The following is a 17,400-nucleotide window of genomic DNA, read 5'->3' as shown; positions in this document are numbered from 1 at the left end:
CACACACAGGAGCTTGCAAAAGTACAGTAAACATCCTTCAAAAAATTCTTATGTGCCCTGACTACAAAGTAAATGAAAAGCAATACACAGGGTTGGAAAGAAACCACATTTCTAGGTTGGTTTCAATAGACTCTTAGTTTTCCCAGTGTATTAGTACTCACTCCGAGTCTGCTGCATCCTGCTTTCTCCCCCACAACACAGCTGAGCTGCACTTTGTCAGCCACTGTGCCATTTTATGGAAAACCAACATATCAAGAAGGTTTATCTTTAAAAGAGTAAAAATAATAACTCTTGGTACACGTGTGGGGTCTTGTTAATTTAATCTCTTAAAATGTACTCAATAGAGACACAAAAATAGCAGTTTTCTCCACATGCTAAAGCAGGAGGAAAGAAAGCAGATTAAAGCAGATTCCAGGGTTAATTTAAATACCCTGAGCCATACTGTGCCATTGATTTTTGAACAGAAATCCCTATTGAGCTCAGTGGAGATTTCTGCTTAAAAATCAATGGTGCAAAATGACACCCTCAAATTAAGATACAAAGATGGAGGATGAGGTGTAATTGATACATTCTTGTTGGGATGGGTTTCCCCTTTAGAGGGAGTTGCTGCTCTTTTAGTTAAATAGTAAAACCTGGAGGAGTTTTAATGAAAGAGGGTTGTTATTCTAACATTATTCCTATTATTAATCTTAACATATATTCAATTTCACTAATTTCATTAAAATACATATTAAATACTTTTTTATTATTATTATTTCAGATAATGTGAAGCATCTCAGTTGGGAACTACAGTGTAGTGCAGGCAGAAGAGTGTAGTCCATGCTATAGTCCTCTACACACCTAATAGTCTGAGAAACAAACTGACTTTTTTTGTGGCATCTTCTGCGATATGAGTCATTTCACCCTCGTTACTTGATATATGTCACATTCTGTAGGAGGAAGCAATTACTTGGCCTCACGTCACAGATGCTGAAATAAAGCTCGGCATCACTGCATGACTTGCCTGTGTTCTTTGAGGGAGGGGATTGCAGTGGTGAAAACTGCGTCCCCTTCTCTGGAGGCACAGTTACAGAATCTGCTGTCTTCTCCTTTGACTGGTTTCTAAGAGCACGTGTTTTGGGTAAGGAATAAATATGGCCACAAAATACATTTTGGGAAAAGTAACTGCAACTATTATAGTTAAAAAGTGGATTAGCTGATGAAAGGCCTTTCTGAAAGATCTACAATGAAAGAGGGAAAAGGAGGGTATGTTTGAAGAAAAAAGTTCCTGCAAATGGTTGTCAAGCAATGAGATAAAATCTGACAATAGTATTCCAGGTAGAATTCCCATGACTTTTGACTATTCTTATCTGATTGTGATTAAGGTAGCAGGGAGCAATGGTGCTTTGAACTATTGCTGTAATTCATTTCATTGGTCCATAGAGAAAACAAAAAGTTTGGTGACTTTTATTGCCATTGCAAAAAGCAGTTCTGGGTGTTCCTCAGACGAGAAATCTGTTGTGCTTTTGTAAAGACAAAAAAAAAAGTTCACAGATGCTGAGACAAATTTGGACTTGAGGCTTGTCCTGCTGCAACAGCATCACCTGAGTGCTCTTGACTTATAAAAACAAAACCAAAACCAAACAGAAAACCCACAAAAAAACCCCAAACCCAAACCCAAAACCCAACCAAACCAAACGCACAAACAAATAAAAAAACCCTCGAATAAACAAACCCAAAACCCACCAAAAAAAAACCAAACCAAAACAAACCCAAAAGAACCAAACCCAAACCAACCAAACAAAAACGCAATAACCACTTCTCCCCCCGCCTCCCCCCAAACCATTACTTTCCTGAAAAGAAATTAAGACAAATTTGATGGGAGTCATGCAGTTGTTATAATGTAGTGGTGGATATTTTCAGACATGACTTCACTGATTCTTTCATAGCTGAGTCAGATCTGTTCAGGATTTATTTCCATTAGAAATGTCAATCCTTTTTTCTTAAAAGAAAACATCTCACATAAAAGGTGGCTTTTTGTGTCAGCCTTCCACAGCTTGAATGAGAAAACTCAAATCTTTTTTTTTTTTTTCCTGAAAATAAAAAATAGGGGAAAGGCAGCGTTATTTGTTTAAAACAGAACAAAGAAGTAGGTATAAAAAAAATTAAGGGTTTAATATTTTTCTTTCAGTCTTATTCGTACTTTAATGCTCCAAAGCATCTGTAGGGTGCATATGTTGTTTAATTTATTAATAATAATGCCTACAAGTCTCAGACACTTTCTGCTGTGGGGGCAGATGGTGTTTCAGATTAGTTGCATTGTCTGAGGTGTGACTGTACTGCAGGGAGAAGTTTTTCTACTCCTCGGCTGGATGGTTTTGTTTATGCAGTGTCCTTTGTTCTGTATAAATTAGTTTTAACTGGTGATTGAAGAGGAACTCATTCAGTGGGAAAAAATGGCTCCTTAACTGTGCTTTCGCCAGTGGCTGTGATGCATCCCACTTCAGCCTAAGCGGCTAGTATTTGGCAGGTCTGCATACAGCTCAGCAGTAGTTGATGCGGCTGCGCCCATTTGGCACTCAGGTTTTTAATTTTGCCGTTGGTAGCTGGCCAGTAACAACCAGTTCTGTGTTTTCTTGCAAATGGGTGGGGAAGGAGTGACCCACGGTTGCTGTATATGCAAAGAACAAGCAGCAATGCTGGGACTGTAGCCATATTCATCCTACTGATGGCTTTAAGCATTATAGAGGGGAAGCCGATGTGGTCTGGGAATTGGTAGGGGTTGGCAGTGTTCAAGGTCAGGTTGGACGACGCCTTGGGTGGCATGGTTTAGTGTGAGGTGTCCCTTCCCATGGCAGGGGGGTTGGAACTGGATGATCTTAAGGTCCTTTCTATGCTTATATGATGCTATGAATACGTACCTGATTTCTCTTAATTCCTCCTGTGAAGGGTGTTTCTTTCAGCTGACTAAAGAAACTTCAGGATGGCATAATACGTCTGTGTGCTTTTTAACTGTCATAGATTTTTCTAAGGTCCTTTGAAAGACCAGATGTTTTCCAGACAGTTTCCTTATGAAATTGCATAAAATTTCAAGAGCAAACTTGTGTACTTTAGGGAGTATTGAAGAAGAATCTGAGGAGTGCCAAGACTATATTGTGATATTACCTAAACGACACATACTAGATCTAGTGTTTAGGACTATGTAAGTCTGTGTTGGAGGCTGCTTCTGTCCAGAACAGGTCTCCAGCCATGTGTTATAGCTATTATTGTATTTTTTCAGTATTCCTGTAGGCAACGTGTTTTTCGTTTCCTTTTCGTGCTCTGAATACAGCCATCTTTTCGTCATACTGAATGTCTCAGCAAAGCATCATTGCTATGAGAAGCACGCACAGTGGAAATGTAAAAAAGTGAAAGATTACTTATGCAGGGGACTTTGGGTGGTTACTTCCTCGCAGAAGAGATGTGATGACTTGAAGCATGTGTCTGAAACTGCCTCACTCCAAATGTGGGGCTAGACCGTCAATATGTGCCAGAAGAAAGGGTGCAACTGTGTTGTGGCATAAAATCTTCATCAAAAAATCTTGATGAGTTGTCTGTAAGAGGCAAGGAGTGAAAACCTAGGGATCTGGATACCCTGTCTGTCAGCTGCAGTTTGCAAGTTAGAGAAAGACATGTATTCTTTATGTTTCAGGCACTGGGCACTTTTGATTGTTATTTATTGCTGTCCTCAAGCATGGATTAATGTCTGAAGGTGCAGAGTCTTTTCTAAACCTTTGTTTTATTGGAAAGAAAAATTATTCTACTGACTTCACTCTGCTTGTGTTCCTTCTCTTAGCCTTGCTGATGCTCATAAAAAGACCTGAAGCTGTGAAAATGCTTTTTTAAAAGTTAATTCCATTCTGAGTCACGATGTCTTTTCAGTCTCCTTGGCACTTGAGCCCCAGGTCACAGTGCAGAGATAAAAAATATGTATGTTCATAATTAGCTTATAAATAATGCAGCGTTCTCATTCAGACTTCATCCTTTCAACACGCCCATGGATTATTGTTCTCTGTGCAGTTTAAATTTCTGAGCACTCTGTGACCCAATTTTTCTACAGTTTGGTAGGTTAATTCTCTGTTACAACACACTCAAAGCCCAAAGAATGCAGTGGTGGGGAGTCTGGGTAGGCATTATGTTTGGGTTTTATTTGTTTTTCTGTCAAGAATGTAACAGGCAAATGCTGTGGTGCTTGCCTTCAGGTATGAGTTTGCGTAGCTGGAGTCTGAACTGTTGATGCAGTTCTCTAATCTCAAAGGTTTTATACTATAGATAGTACTAGATTGAGGTTGTTTGAGGCTGGGATGCACGAATAGGTAATTTAATAGAAAAAAGAAGCATGAAAAGGGTAAAGTTCACGTGAAATATTTGAAGGCAAAAGTGAAAGCACCCTTCAGTTTCTTAGTAAACAACCTCCAGTGCCTCTTAAAAAACCTGAAAGGTTAGCCCATTTGAGGGGAAAATTTAAAAGCCCACAACATTTATTAAAGAGATAGCTTTTCTTTGACAGGTGTTTGCTGCTCAGATTTAATAAACCAGAATATTTTTAATGGCTACTGGCAATTTGCACAGAGAAAGAAAGGCTACATGAGAAATTTTCCCTAATTACTGGTCTGCTTATATTTTTGTTAAAGAGGTGCTGCTGTTTCTCACTGAACATGGATCATGCTGTTATATTCAAACAGGATTTCTGTGGCAAAAGGCAGAGGTCAGAAAAACTCCTTGATGAAACACCTGGAGGTTTTTATTACGCATCCTCCCAAAGGAAAAGTTATTAGAGAGAGGGAGAAAAAAAAGAAAGAAATGTCCTATCAAAAGCAAGAATTCGTAATCTCTCCCTCTGCCTCCACAATACTTCCCACACAGCTCTCTGGTGACCTGTTCCCCCTGAAACTCAAGTATCACACATACCCAGAAGCATTTTATAAATACAGAACCCTTCCTCCTGCTTGAGTGTACTTGCAGAACAGACAGCTACCATTGATAGGAGACTGAAAACTAGCAACACTTTTGCATAGATAGAAAGGTGTGAGATCTGGTCTAGAATAGGACTACTACTGCAGCTCAGACTGTTACTTTGAAGAGTTACAGAGAATGAGTACAGTTCTAGAAGACTGGAAAAGAAAAATACTAAACATCTCATGAAAATGAAGGGGGGACAGGGAAAGGAGCCCATAAGCAATATTCCAGTTCTGCTTTGTAAGCATCTAAAATAGAACAAAAGGTGAAAAACTGTGTGGGTAAGATATCCATAGAATAGTTACCAAAGAATAGTTCGTGGTGAAAATAAAACAAGTATTGCTTGAAATCCCATTTACTCACTAAAAACTAAGGAATAATGATGCAATGAAAGACCTGAGTGATGGAAGAAGGGGTAAGTTTGTAAGACCTGCTGGAAGGAAACAAAGGTGTTGAAGGAATAGCTGACATTTTGCAGGAAAGGATTAAAATTCAAAATCATTCAGTTGAATAAAGGCTGGTCTGAAAAGATAGGATGAAATTCAGCAGGGATAAATGGCGCTGTGTTCTCCTGTTTACACAGAAGTAATCAACTACACAAAGATAAGAGAAGCCACTGATTTAGGAGAATTTTCTTTTTTTTATTTTCTTTTTCAGAATGAAGCAGTGGGTCTGTGGTGCTTTATGAACTGCTTAGGAGTCAGAGGTTTTGTGCTCCTGTAAAAAAGATCAAACAGTTCCGGAATGAAAAGAGCGTATCTAAAGCACACATTTTACTAGCCTTGAATGGTTACAGCTATGCTGTACACAGTACAAACCTACTGTTCTCCAGTTTGGAGACAAGACATTTCAAAAAAGGCTTGAACCATCATTTATGGAGGGCCTAAAGAGAAGCAAGATTTATCTGAAAACATGAAATTTGAAGAAAGATTTAAAAATGTCGTGATTTTCAGGTTGAAGAGGACCCTGAGAGGGGCATAATAATTATGTATGGAAATATTATTGCAAAATAGAAAGTTTACACAGGAGTCTGTGGTGACTATAATAGGTAATAGACTTACATCATAGCAAGAAAAAGTCTTTAGGGAATGCTTTCTGAAGCAAAGATGATAAGTGCTGTTTGGGGAGTTCTGAAGTTTCAGTTGTTGGAACTCTTAAAGAGAGGTATGAGAAAGTGTTTCAGGAGTGATGGAAATATAATTGATCCTGCCTTGGATAGTGCAGCAATGTGTTCAGTGCAGTGACCTCTCAAACCCCCTGGAGATCTGTGGCTTTATGTTTTTATGCAATAGTTTAGCCACAGCAGCTCATCCATTTCTAAAAGATAATCTGCATTGTTCAGAAAGCATGTAAGTGTCCCGCATTCCCACTATCCGAATTACTAGTGAACGCTTCATTGCACTGTTCAACATAATCATCATTTCTGACAAAATATTTCATCTCAGAGTTCCTTTGAATTTATTATTATATGATAGAAAACTAATTTGTGGCTTAATTCCCAGATTAAGCAGCACTCAGTAATGGAATTCCTTGAATGTGTGAGTGACACTAATGTGTTTACTCTGTTGGTGTAAGCATTCATAGGGAGATTGTTTTGCATTATGCAGTCTGTACACAGAGTATATTGCGTTTTTGCAGAGATTTGATAGGGATGAACAAAACCTGAATGTTCATGCAGTAGCAAGTGATGGTGAATAAGAAATGGCAGCCTTCTGCATTCTTTGGTTTAATAGAAAATACTTTTATTGTTTTTTCATTGTTTTAGATAATTTGAAAGGTTATTTAATCTTTTAATTAAGTGACCAACTATAATCATAAGACAAAATGTTTCTATTGTTGCACACAGATAATTCATTCATTAATAAAATTTACAAAATAGATTAAGGTAAGTGCAAATACAGTTGTTCATTTGTACAGAGAGGCATTCAAAGCATACCTTAACGTCTACTTCAGGTATTGAGGTTAAGTACTGTACAAAACTGCTTTGGATTACATTGTGGACAGGGTTTAGGCCTTTCAGTCATCTGCTGTTTCTGTCCAGGAGTTCATTGTGCTTGTATTTGAATTGAGGTTGAGGCTGTATGTGTATTCACAGGAAGTCCAGATTTTGATTTGAAATATCTGAACCAGTAAAAATCAAAACTTTTATCTCAGTAGCCTGATTTAAACCTCTCATCTTTAGACTTACCAGGTGATCAAGGAGTTCTGGGTGGCGTAACGTAGGCTGAAGTTAAGTTTGAGGGGTTTTTCTTGCTAGTTATGTGACGTGTCTTGCTGCTTGTATGAGAAAAAACACTACCGATAGACTTGTAGCCTGTTTCACATCAGTATGGAAATAGCAATGTGCTCCTTATGTGCTCCATAGATCTAAGGTCAAATGTTGAACTCCCCCTGGCTGCCTGACTACTTCCCCTGGCTGAGATGGACTGAACATTTCACAGGATGCTTAGTTTATATAAAGAGAGTGATACTGGGGGTGGGGGAGGCACGGGGGACTACCAACAATAAAACACAGTAACAAAGCAATACTGGGTAGCCTTTGTGAACAGCAAATATGGAATAACATTCTGACGATATTTGCTGTTGAGTTCTTTGATCTGCCTTGTTTTCCTAGTTGCACTATTTTATTTCTGAAAGGCCTTTCACAGACAAGAAACCTCCATAGGAAATTTATTTTCTTTGGCTATCCTTGGAGGCTCTTTTGTCAATTTTATTATCACAATAGCAAGATATGCACATACAGTAAATCAATGCAAGTTAACTTTTTAATAGGAAAAGGTATTCTACATTTCTGACATCAGTTTGTTTCTTCTTTCAATTATAATGTCTCTCACTGGGCTTAAACCTTTGTCTGGTAGGTGTGCATATTGGAGACAACTTAATATTCAAAGGTCAAACTGCAAAGATCTGGCCAGTATGATGGCATCTTTGCTCTTTAATAATCAGATAGGATGTCTGTGATGTCTTGAAGTGCTTCTTCTAGGTGGCAGTGTACCACTGCAGTAGTTAATTGCCTGTTAGCTTCTTGGATCAATGTAAAAGAGAGATGTGAAGATTTTTCCAAAGTCTGTTTCCTTTTTTCCTCCCAACACAGCTCTATTTGAGCACTTTCCTCTGATTTATCCAAGAATAACCTGAGTATGTCAGAGGGAACGTCAATACTCAATTTTGGTAGCTGCCTAGGAGTTTTTTTCCCTAGAGATGGGTGGAGGTAAAGGGGAAATTTTACGTTTTCTACACCAAAGGCTGGTGATTATTCACTACATAGGGTCACTGAGAAGAGTTTCCATTTTTAATCAGCTGCCCCAAGATACCTCTGTGCTGTGCCTCCAGTGGGGTCAGTGATCGTATATAATTCTTTCAGTTTTCTCCCATGGGGAGCTGAATTAATTACTAATGCTTTCTGCAAATTTTTTGAAGTTAATAGAACTTATATAAGCCAATTGATGAAGATATTAAACACTACTTGTTCCAGGATGGAGCCCTGAGGGACAGTACTTGTCACCAGTCTCTGTCTGGACGTTGATCTAATTGACCACTACCCTCTGGATGCAACCATCCAACCAATTCTTCATCCACGCAATCATAGAATGGTTAGGGTTGGAAAAGACCTTAAGGTCACGTACTTCCAAACCCCCTCCATATCTCTCCAATTCAGAGAGAACACTGTTGTAGTTGACCATGTCAAAGGCCTTGCAGAAGTCCACATAGATGACATCTGTGGCCCTTCTGTGGTGCACTGATGTCACTCCATCATAGACGGTCACTAGGTTGGTCAGGCAGGACTTGGCCTTGAACAAGCCCTGCTGGCTGTTCTGAACTATCTCCCTGTCCTCCATGTGCCTTAGCGTATTTTCTAGGAGGATCCATGGTCTTCCCAGGCACAGAGGTGAGGCTGACAGGTTGGTAGTTCCCAGGCTCCTCCTTTCTACCCTTTTTAAAAATGGGTGTGATGTTGACTTTCAAATATCATAGTGAATGGCTTGGTAATTCATCAGCTAATTCCTTAGGCTTTTGGGATGCATCTTATCAGTTCCTATAGACTTAGGCATGTTCAGGTTCCCCAGGTGTCAGAAATCTGGACTTGTGTATATATGCCGTGAAGCTAGCATTCTAATGTACCTCTCTGAGAATCTAACACCTGTGGAATCCAGAAACTAAGAATCCTCATCTCTTTGATGCCAACTTTCTCCTTGATGCCAACTTTAATCTTGACACAAGAAAGAACTAAGGGGAAAAAAAAAAAGTGTAAAAAGTGTATCCTAGCTTTTTTTTCTTTAAAGATTTTCTTCTGTCATAGTCACAGTTCCCAGAAGGCTACAAGTGACACAGCTTCTCACATCAGCTTTCACCTGTTGGAGTTTTTTGGCCATAGTCATGTCATAACAGCCATTGTGAATGTTGACATTGGTCTGGGAGAGTCCCAGTAGCTCATCTGTCTCCTGCAGAATCAAGGAGCTCTGAAGCAGAAGAAATGAAACACTGTGATTTGCTAATTTGGGGATTTATTTCACCACTTCAGCATTATAGGGAAAAAAGTAATCATTGCCTCACAACACATTTTCATCTCCCTTTTTCACTAGCTGTCAGGATGCTATGACATACCAAACTACTGGTCAATATTGTAGTAACAGTTCTTACCAGGATGCCTTTGAATACCTTTCCATCCTAAATGACCGTATCTTTCCAAATACCTATGACTCGGTGGAGAAGGCATAATTTAAAGTGAATCTAGTATGCTTACAAGGATGTGCTACACTTATAAAAATAAAGTAACTTTTGGTTATCTTATCACTGTGAAACTGATCAAGTGCTTTCAGCAAAAGACTCCAGACACATCACTGTACCTATGTGAAAGCTTTTGAAAAATTAAGGCTGATGTGTTGACAGCTGTAATACCACTAGCTTTTAATCCTTGGTTTCTTTTCTTCATTATTAGGGATTCCAGGACATGGGTAGCAGAAGATTAGGTTTATCCACTAACAATATAAAATCCTGTAATCCCTTGGAAGTTTAAAATCTTCCTTGGACTGGAGAAGGAGCACTTTATCAATATGTACAGTTAGTGGCCTCTTTAAAGGATATTAAGCACACCTTCTAGCTTAGGGGAAGAAGAATCATTTTATATTGGCCTAAAGAATTTCAATTTTAAACCTGTGCTTCAATTCATGAAAAACGTTTGGGTGAAGCTACTATTTTTTGGTCATATTTTCTCTCCAGTTGGTATTATTTCATACATTGTTTCCCCTCTGTAGCTTTCTAAGAGGTCTTTAGGGGTCAATAAATATTCTGTAAGCCTTCTGCCAGGCATTGACTGTCTGCAATGGGAGCATCTGGAGGTCCTTACTAAATATGAGCACACAAAGATATAAGCACTGTCCAGAAAACTGAGATATTGAATTTAATTGTCTCAGTGTTTTCTAAATGATACAGTCACCACTCACAAGTGATGAGTTAATCAAATGAGCTTAAGCAAAAGGAACTTCTGGAGTGCTGGAAACATGAGAACATATCATGAAGAACTGCCACAAGACAAACGACCTACCCCCAACAGCTAATAAGCTACTAGTTGCTGTCTCTTTCTTGTCCAGTTATGACACACTCACACATTGCCTCTGAGAGGGGTGTTGAGTTTCTGAGACTTTTAAAAAGCTGGTGAGAGAGATGTGGACCAGACCCTGAATCAGCCTAGAGCATGGAGGTAATGCTAACTTGCATTCCCTCTTCAAGTGGAACTCAAACCAACAGGACTGGTGAGTCTCTAAAATAGTGCTTCATGAATATAGAATTACAGAATCAATTAGGTCGGAAAAGACCTTTGAGATCATTGAGTCCAACTGTTACCCGAGGACTGCCTAGTCCACACTAAACCCTGTCACTAACGGCCTCATCTGTACAGTTTTTGAACGCTTCCAGGGACGGTGATTTCACCACTTTCCTGGGCAGCCTGTTCCGATGCCTGAGCACCCTTTTGGTGAAGAAATTTTTCCTAATATCCAATCTAGAGATATGCTGTAATGAGATGAAAGAACCTCAGGCTGCCAGAGGAAAAGAAAAGCTTCTTAAACAACTTTTCTCCTACCTTCTCTCAGTGAGAATCCTGTCCACTCACATTTGGGGATGATGTTCCACTTTCTGTCCTGAGCTGGAAGTCTTTTGGTGCCTGTCAGTGCTGCAAGAAACTCTAAGGATCCCTGTGGGTCGCTAGGGAAAATATCTTTTGAACCTCTCAGTTTTGGCCATGTCTACACTTTAGGGTGCACTCTTACCACAGGCTTATTTACTGTATTCCCTGCACCTTTTCCATATGACTTGCTCTAGAAGTTCTCACAGCAGTTCTGCATGCTGAGTTTTTCTCTGGAAAGACATGCTACATCCATCCTTCCTCTCCTTTCTGAAGCGACAGCAGTCAGTTGAAGGTGACCAAGCAATCTTCCTCTCAGTGACCGGACTTAGCTGTTTTTAATACAGCATGCAGCACTAATACCCTAAATGGCAAATAACCAAGTAAAAGGCATAGCACACATGGCAGGAGGCTTCTCCAGACTTTTTATTGTCCTGGTATTTCTCATTAGCCAGTGCCTCTTGTTGCCCCTCATCAGCTTTCCCACCAGTTCCCACCAGATGAGTTTGTTGTTAACTGCTCCTGTTCCTGCTGGCTTTGTGCCCTCGTGGCTGCTCCCACTAGCTGCTTTCATTGCTAGGTTCCCCCCACTGCTTTCTCTGTGAGCTGCTTCAGTCATGGCTCTGCATGGCTCTGTCCATCACTGTGAGGACACTGAATTTGCTTTCCCACAGCACCCATCTGCTGATCTGCAACTCAGGTGGCCCTGAAGGTACTTCAGTTCTTGCAGATCAGTGCAGTGTTAAGCAGGAAATGTCCAGTATTTCTTGTCACAAAGCAGAGGTTTTCTGGATGGAATCTTTTCTGATAAATCCTGGGATCTTTGCCACAGTTAATTTGTCAGAAAGCTGCATGTTGCAGTACTAAATCCAACTGACTCCTTCCTCTGAAGCGCATCTGGCACCACTGAGGTTTTATGCCTTGCACAATGTGATTACAAATAAAATCATTCCTTCAAATTCACAGTTTAGATGTTTCTAACACAGAATTCCCAAAATATCATCTATGAGTAGGTGAGGAAAATGCTCCTGTTAGTACTGTTTTCTTTTGTTTCTGCTTAAAGCCAGTAAATATGTCCTGTCCACATCCTCTACCCTTTGGACATGTTTTTTTTTGCTAATATCTCTGTCCTACTTTAAGAAAGACATAATTCATTTGTCCAATGAACTTAGTTAACAGCCAAATACACAAGAGACACCAAATCTTATGACTTTTCAGCATGTCCTTTTAGCTGAAATACTTGGAGGCAGATTTCAGAAGCATTCGTCAGTTAAATCTGTATAGTAGAAAAGTAACTGGCAGCCAGTGCTGCTGGGACCTGACAGCCACACTGTATAAAACAAGAACAGTCAGCCATCAATTGTTTGAGAGCAAAATACATCCCTTTCTGCAGCACAGCACCATACCCTATGTGCCCGAAGCTAACTGAGCCTGCTTATCTGCCTGCTGCTGTTGAAGTGACCTTTATTCTTTATAGAAACCAACTTGACAGATGAATGTAATCAAAATGCTCTGATAGCCTAATTTAGACATATTTTGCTATCTCTTTGCTTTACTGAAGTTATCCCATATGCTCTGTAACTAAAAACTGACCCTATTTGTGCAAATGCAGGATGCTAACTGAATAACTGAGGGGAGCCCAATTTTTATGCATTTTTCCAGAGAGTGAGAAAAAGTGTATACAGCTCAATTAGTGAAAAACTAGCCTTAATGATTGTTTTCTTTTATAAATGTAGTTTCTTTTTAAAAATATAACTTTATGTACAGTTGCTGAGATGAGCTTCCATGTTAAAATTATCAAGCCCCAGAACAGCTGTACATTTTCTTAGCTTTGCCAATTACTTAGTAGTAAGTCAGCCACTGGGTCAAGAAAGGCAAGACCATGTAATCCCTTCCATGTAAAAGTTTTCCTTTTGGTTACTTACAAAGTTTAAACAGATTTTTCAGGAAAGCTACTCAGTCTTAATACCTTACTATTTCAAATGCAACTCCTGGAATACAGAGATTAAAGTACTTACTTTGAACCTAGACTAACAGCAGCAATAAATTTATATGCACATCAGAACTTATTTCTCCTTATTCTTGTAGATAAGCATGTGGTTACTTTGCTAAGACAGTGCCTCAGGCCCTGAGCTTGCTGCTGGATTGTGTTCAAAGCTTGTTTCACTGTAACTTTCTGAGGAGCTAGGGCTTTGGGGAGAAAAAAATGTTAAAATCTTTTATAACTGGACTACTACAAATATAGGGGACGTGTATATACTTTTCTGCCTAAGGAGATTCTAAAAGCCTTATAGATTATGTTGTGGCGGTTTTTTTTGTGCATGTATTTATAATTAAAGGAGCAATAGCTACAGAAGGAGAGGTCAGAGAAAATCCAAAGTCAGCTCACAAAAAAGTGACAGATTTTTTATTCTGGAATCTGGAAGTTTTCATTAACATCAGTATTCATCATATATGTGTGTGTGTATAGATACATTTGTAGATACGTTTATAGATATACGGTTTGGTTTTATCTTAGAGAAAAATACTTAATGCATTCTAACTCAAATAGAAAAGTTTTCTGGTGTCCTAACACAAATTGCTGAACCTGTCCTTAGAAGTCAGTTTTGTTTGGTTTGGGGTTGGTTTTCTGGGTGGGGACTGTGGGCTTTGAGACTCTTGGAAATAAGACCTGATTAATACCTATTGGAGCCTTTCCAATAACTGCAGTGGGCACTGAAATTTCATTTGAATCTCTACTTTGCAGCCCATTGCTTCTTTTTTCAATTTAGTGAACTAATCTGTCTCAGTTTGGGAAGTGTAACAATAACAATGAACCAAGCCTGCAAATGATTATTTACATGTATACCTTCAGAGATGTGAACAGTTCTTCTGCGTTCTGTAGGTTATCTGTATGCATTAACATCAGTACCTGCACTTTGATTTTTGAGGGCTTGGGACTCTAAATACAGAAATGAATGAGGAAAAGTTATTTAGCAACACAATTGCTTAGTTTTGTTCTCCGAGATATGGTCCTAGCGGCCAGTTCAGCTGAATTTTTCTAAGATAATAAGTAGGGAGAAAGGGAAACCACACTGCATGTCTAAATAACATTGCTCAGTAGAACAATTCCAAGAACCTCTGAACATACTTAGAGCAAAACTGAAATTTCAGTGTGAACCTCCTGAATCTCTTTCCTTGTAAGGCTTTGACACAGTATATTAAAGCCTTGTAATTTTGTTGTGGCTTTCCCCAATGTGTCTGAAAACCAGGTAAACTCTATAATTGCCTCAAAATAGCACTCTATGATTAAAAAAATTATAAGAATATCTATAGCTATCACTTCGGTTTTTCTGAATCCTCAAAAATTAGGATTTGTGATGAGATCGCAATATACGCTTTGTCTTTGCTTTTCTGGCTATGGATACAATACCACATATTTTTATGTACTGCCCTTCACAGACAAAATCCTCATCAGAAGAATGGCTTGACACTTAGCAGGACTGTGCTATGGGTATCTCTAAGTATTTTGTCCTCTAATTCTAGCTCTAGAATAAAAATCTGAATAAAAGAGCTTGAAATTTCTACGGAATAATTATATCTTTCTCCATTTTTGTCATTGTAAGTGACACGATAAACTATACTGCCCAAAACGCTCCACCTTATGTACTGCTTAAAGTTCTGGCAAACTGTATTTACTTGTTTTCATCAACAGAGGAAATGCTTGTTTCCATTTCTTATTTTCTTATTTCTCAACTTGGCAGGCATGGTATTATTTTGCTATAGGTAGCGTGTGGTATATACACACATGCACATGCTTACATGCCTATAATCCTTATATATCCCATTTCCTCTGAAAGCTTCATTTCTCTTCTCAAACTTCCTGTGGTTTAAAACTCACTAATTTTTCTTGTGCCTCTATTGGGCTCTTGTTATTTCTTTGAACACTGATATACTGATGTGCTGGGTGGGTAATAACAACAGCAATCCATCAGGTCTGCAGTGCACAGACTGCCATCTTCACCATCCTCAGAAATCATGAGTCAAGTCCCAGAAAAAATTTAGAATAGTTTTAAATATTCTGACACTTCAGAAAAATCATGCATTTGTGGATCTCTTGCATTGCCTGTTTCTTAAATTATGTATTTGTGGATCTCTTGCCTTGCCTCTGTTTCTTGTGGTATTCAGCATCATGTTTTTATAGCTTTTCCTTGCAAGCAAGACACTTAGCAACATTGGTCCCCCAGTCATTATTAATGAGGGTTGAGGTAATGTTATACTGATTCCCAGTAGCGGAACTATGATGCAAGCATTGCCTACCTTGAACTGAAAATACTGTGTGCCTTCCCCTCCTGGGGCCTACCTGTAATGTCCTATAATTGCTAACCCCTGTTCAGCCAAGCACACAAGCACATGCTTCTTTTCATTGTAGCTCTGCTTAAGTGTTCTCTCATTCAAGCAATTGCTGCTGCCATTTAAAGACTTGACTGTATTTTGGTAGCATACACATTTTCTAGGCATCTTCCAAATATAGGTGAAAAGGATATATATGGCCTTCAAGCATTTGAGTCATAAGGCCAAGATTCACAGTTTTCATGTCAAGAAATATTCTTGTCTTAGCTAAGTAGAAAAAAAAGCAGAGAGATATTTTTTAATTATCTTGCCTTTTTGTAGTTTATCCTAAGCAAATGTTTGAGCATCTGAGACATTTCTATTTTTGGTGAGTAATAGTGTCAGTCTTTTTTGCTTCATTTGCTTTTCATGTGAGATTCTTGCCAGGCAAGAGCAAAATATTCAGGTCTCATTTACATTGAAAATTACTCTCTCATGGTTTAGGGGAGAAGATAGAGCTGTTTTTTTCTGACAGGTGTTCTTTTGTTGATGATAGTGATTGCAGCTATAAAGTGATGTTCTATCAGGCTTTAATGCCTTCTGTAAGTGCATAGCTGGTCTTTAAAGACCGTAAATGTTAAAGACCTTTTCTCCAGGAGAACAAAAACAAAGAGAGGTAATGTCTTTGGGGGAGGAAATGACCCTTGATAGCAGAGTACTTGAGTTGTACAAGTTCAAATCCTTGGCAGATTCAATCATACGAGAAAGGCAAGAAGAAGGTATAGGTAAATTTTGTAATTTTTTCAGGCTGAGCATCTAAAAGTTCAGCTGATTATTGGCTGCTTCTTGGCCTGTAGTCTCGTGAGAGAAAACTTTCACAGGTTTCATCTCAGTAATGCAAGAGAATGAAGGATTCATATTCTTTTGGAAGAGATTTCAATGGCGGATTGTGACCAAAATACTGGAATGTTTTCTAATAATATTTTAAACCTTCAGCTGTTTCAAATCTTGAGTGATGTTTGGTTTGACAGGCTTAAATTTTGAGTTTAGCACAGTTATCTGTTCTTTCAGAATGTCAGACGTTTACATCATTTTCTTATTCTTAAAACACCATCCTGCCACTGCAGAGGTTGGATTTTTTTTCTTCAACAGAATTTCCTAAGCCTGAAAACTCTACAGAACATACAAATGAGACTTTTCAGTGAGAGAAATACACCCAAGTATCTTTTAGGTGATTTTCCAGACAAACATCACAGCTTGTGGAGTCTCGAGGGTGTCATTTCCTGGTTGTCAGGACTAGATACCAGAAACCAGAAAGTGAGAGAGAAGTGGTAAGACAAGTTGAAGGAGAAGAATCCCAGTGCACAGAGATGTTCAGGGAGTTCAGGAGTTCTGGAGAACATTGGTTGGCACGTGGATTGATTTTATGAGTAGGAAAGGTTTGACACTGAGTAACAGAGAAAATGTGAGGGAGATCTTTGCAAAATGCAAATCCTTTGGGACTGGAAAAAAAAACAGGAGAGGGGATAAATCATGAAGCACTAACTTTATTTGTACTTTAAAACTGTGAACTTTTGTCAGTACCTATTGATTGTAGTGCTGTAAGTTCCCCTGTCGTGCTGCCATCAGCTGCTCATATCTTCCTGTATTATCCTGCTTGTCACATAAATTGTTTGATCTCCTCTTCAACTTTTGCCATAAAAGCAACTGGACTGGATGTGCAGTGATCCTGCCAAGCTGTGTGCAGATGACAAGGCCAAATAATGACAAGCTCACTTGATTTGGTCCCTGTGCAACACTACAGAAGTTCAGTCTGGAGTAATTTATTGGATCTTAAAATGCTTGAACAGAGGTGATAAGCAGGCTGTTGCATCTGAATCCATAAGCTGTAAACAAACAAGTTTTATTTGGTTTATAAAACTATCACCTTCATGTCAGTTGAAGAAGTGAAGCTGGTATGTGTTGCTGAAATTAAGAAAGACTGATGA

Source organism: Pezoporus flaviventris, unplaced genomic scaffold (genome assembly GCF_033815535.1).
Source record: "Pezoporus flaviventris isolate CSIRO_AGI_PZ_B2104156 unplaced genomic scaffold, CSIRO_AGI_Pfla_v1 ptg000006l, whole genome shotgun sequence".
NCBI lineage: Eukaryota > Metazoa > Chordata > Aves > Psittaciformes > Psittacidae > Pezoporus > Pezoporus flaviventris.
The sequence above is the reverse complement of the archived record's forward strand: the minus strand, read 5'-3'. Positions refer to the sequence as shown.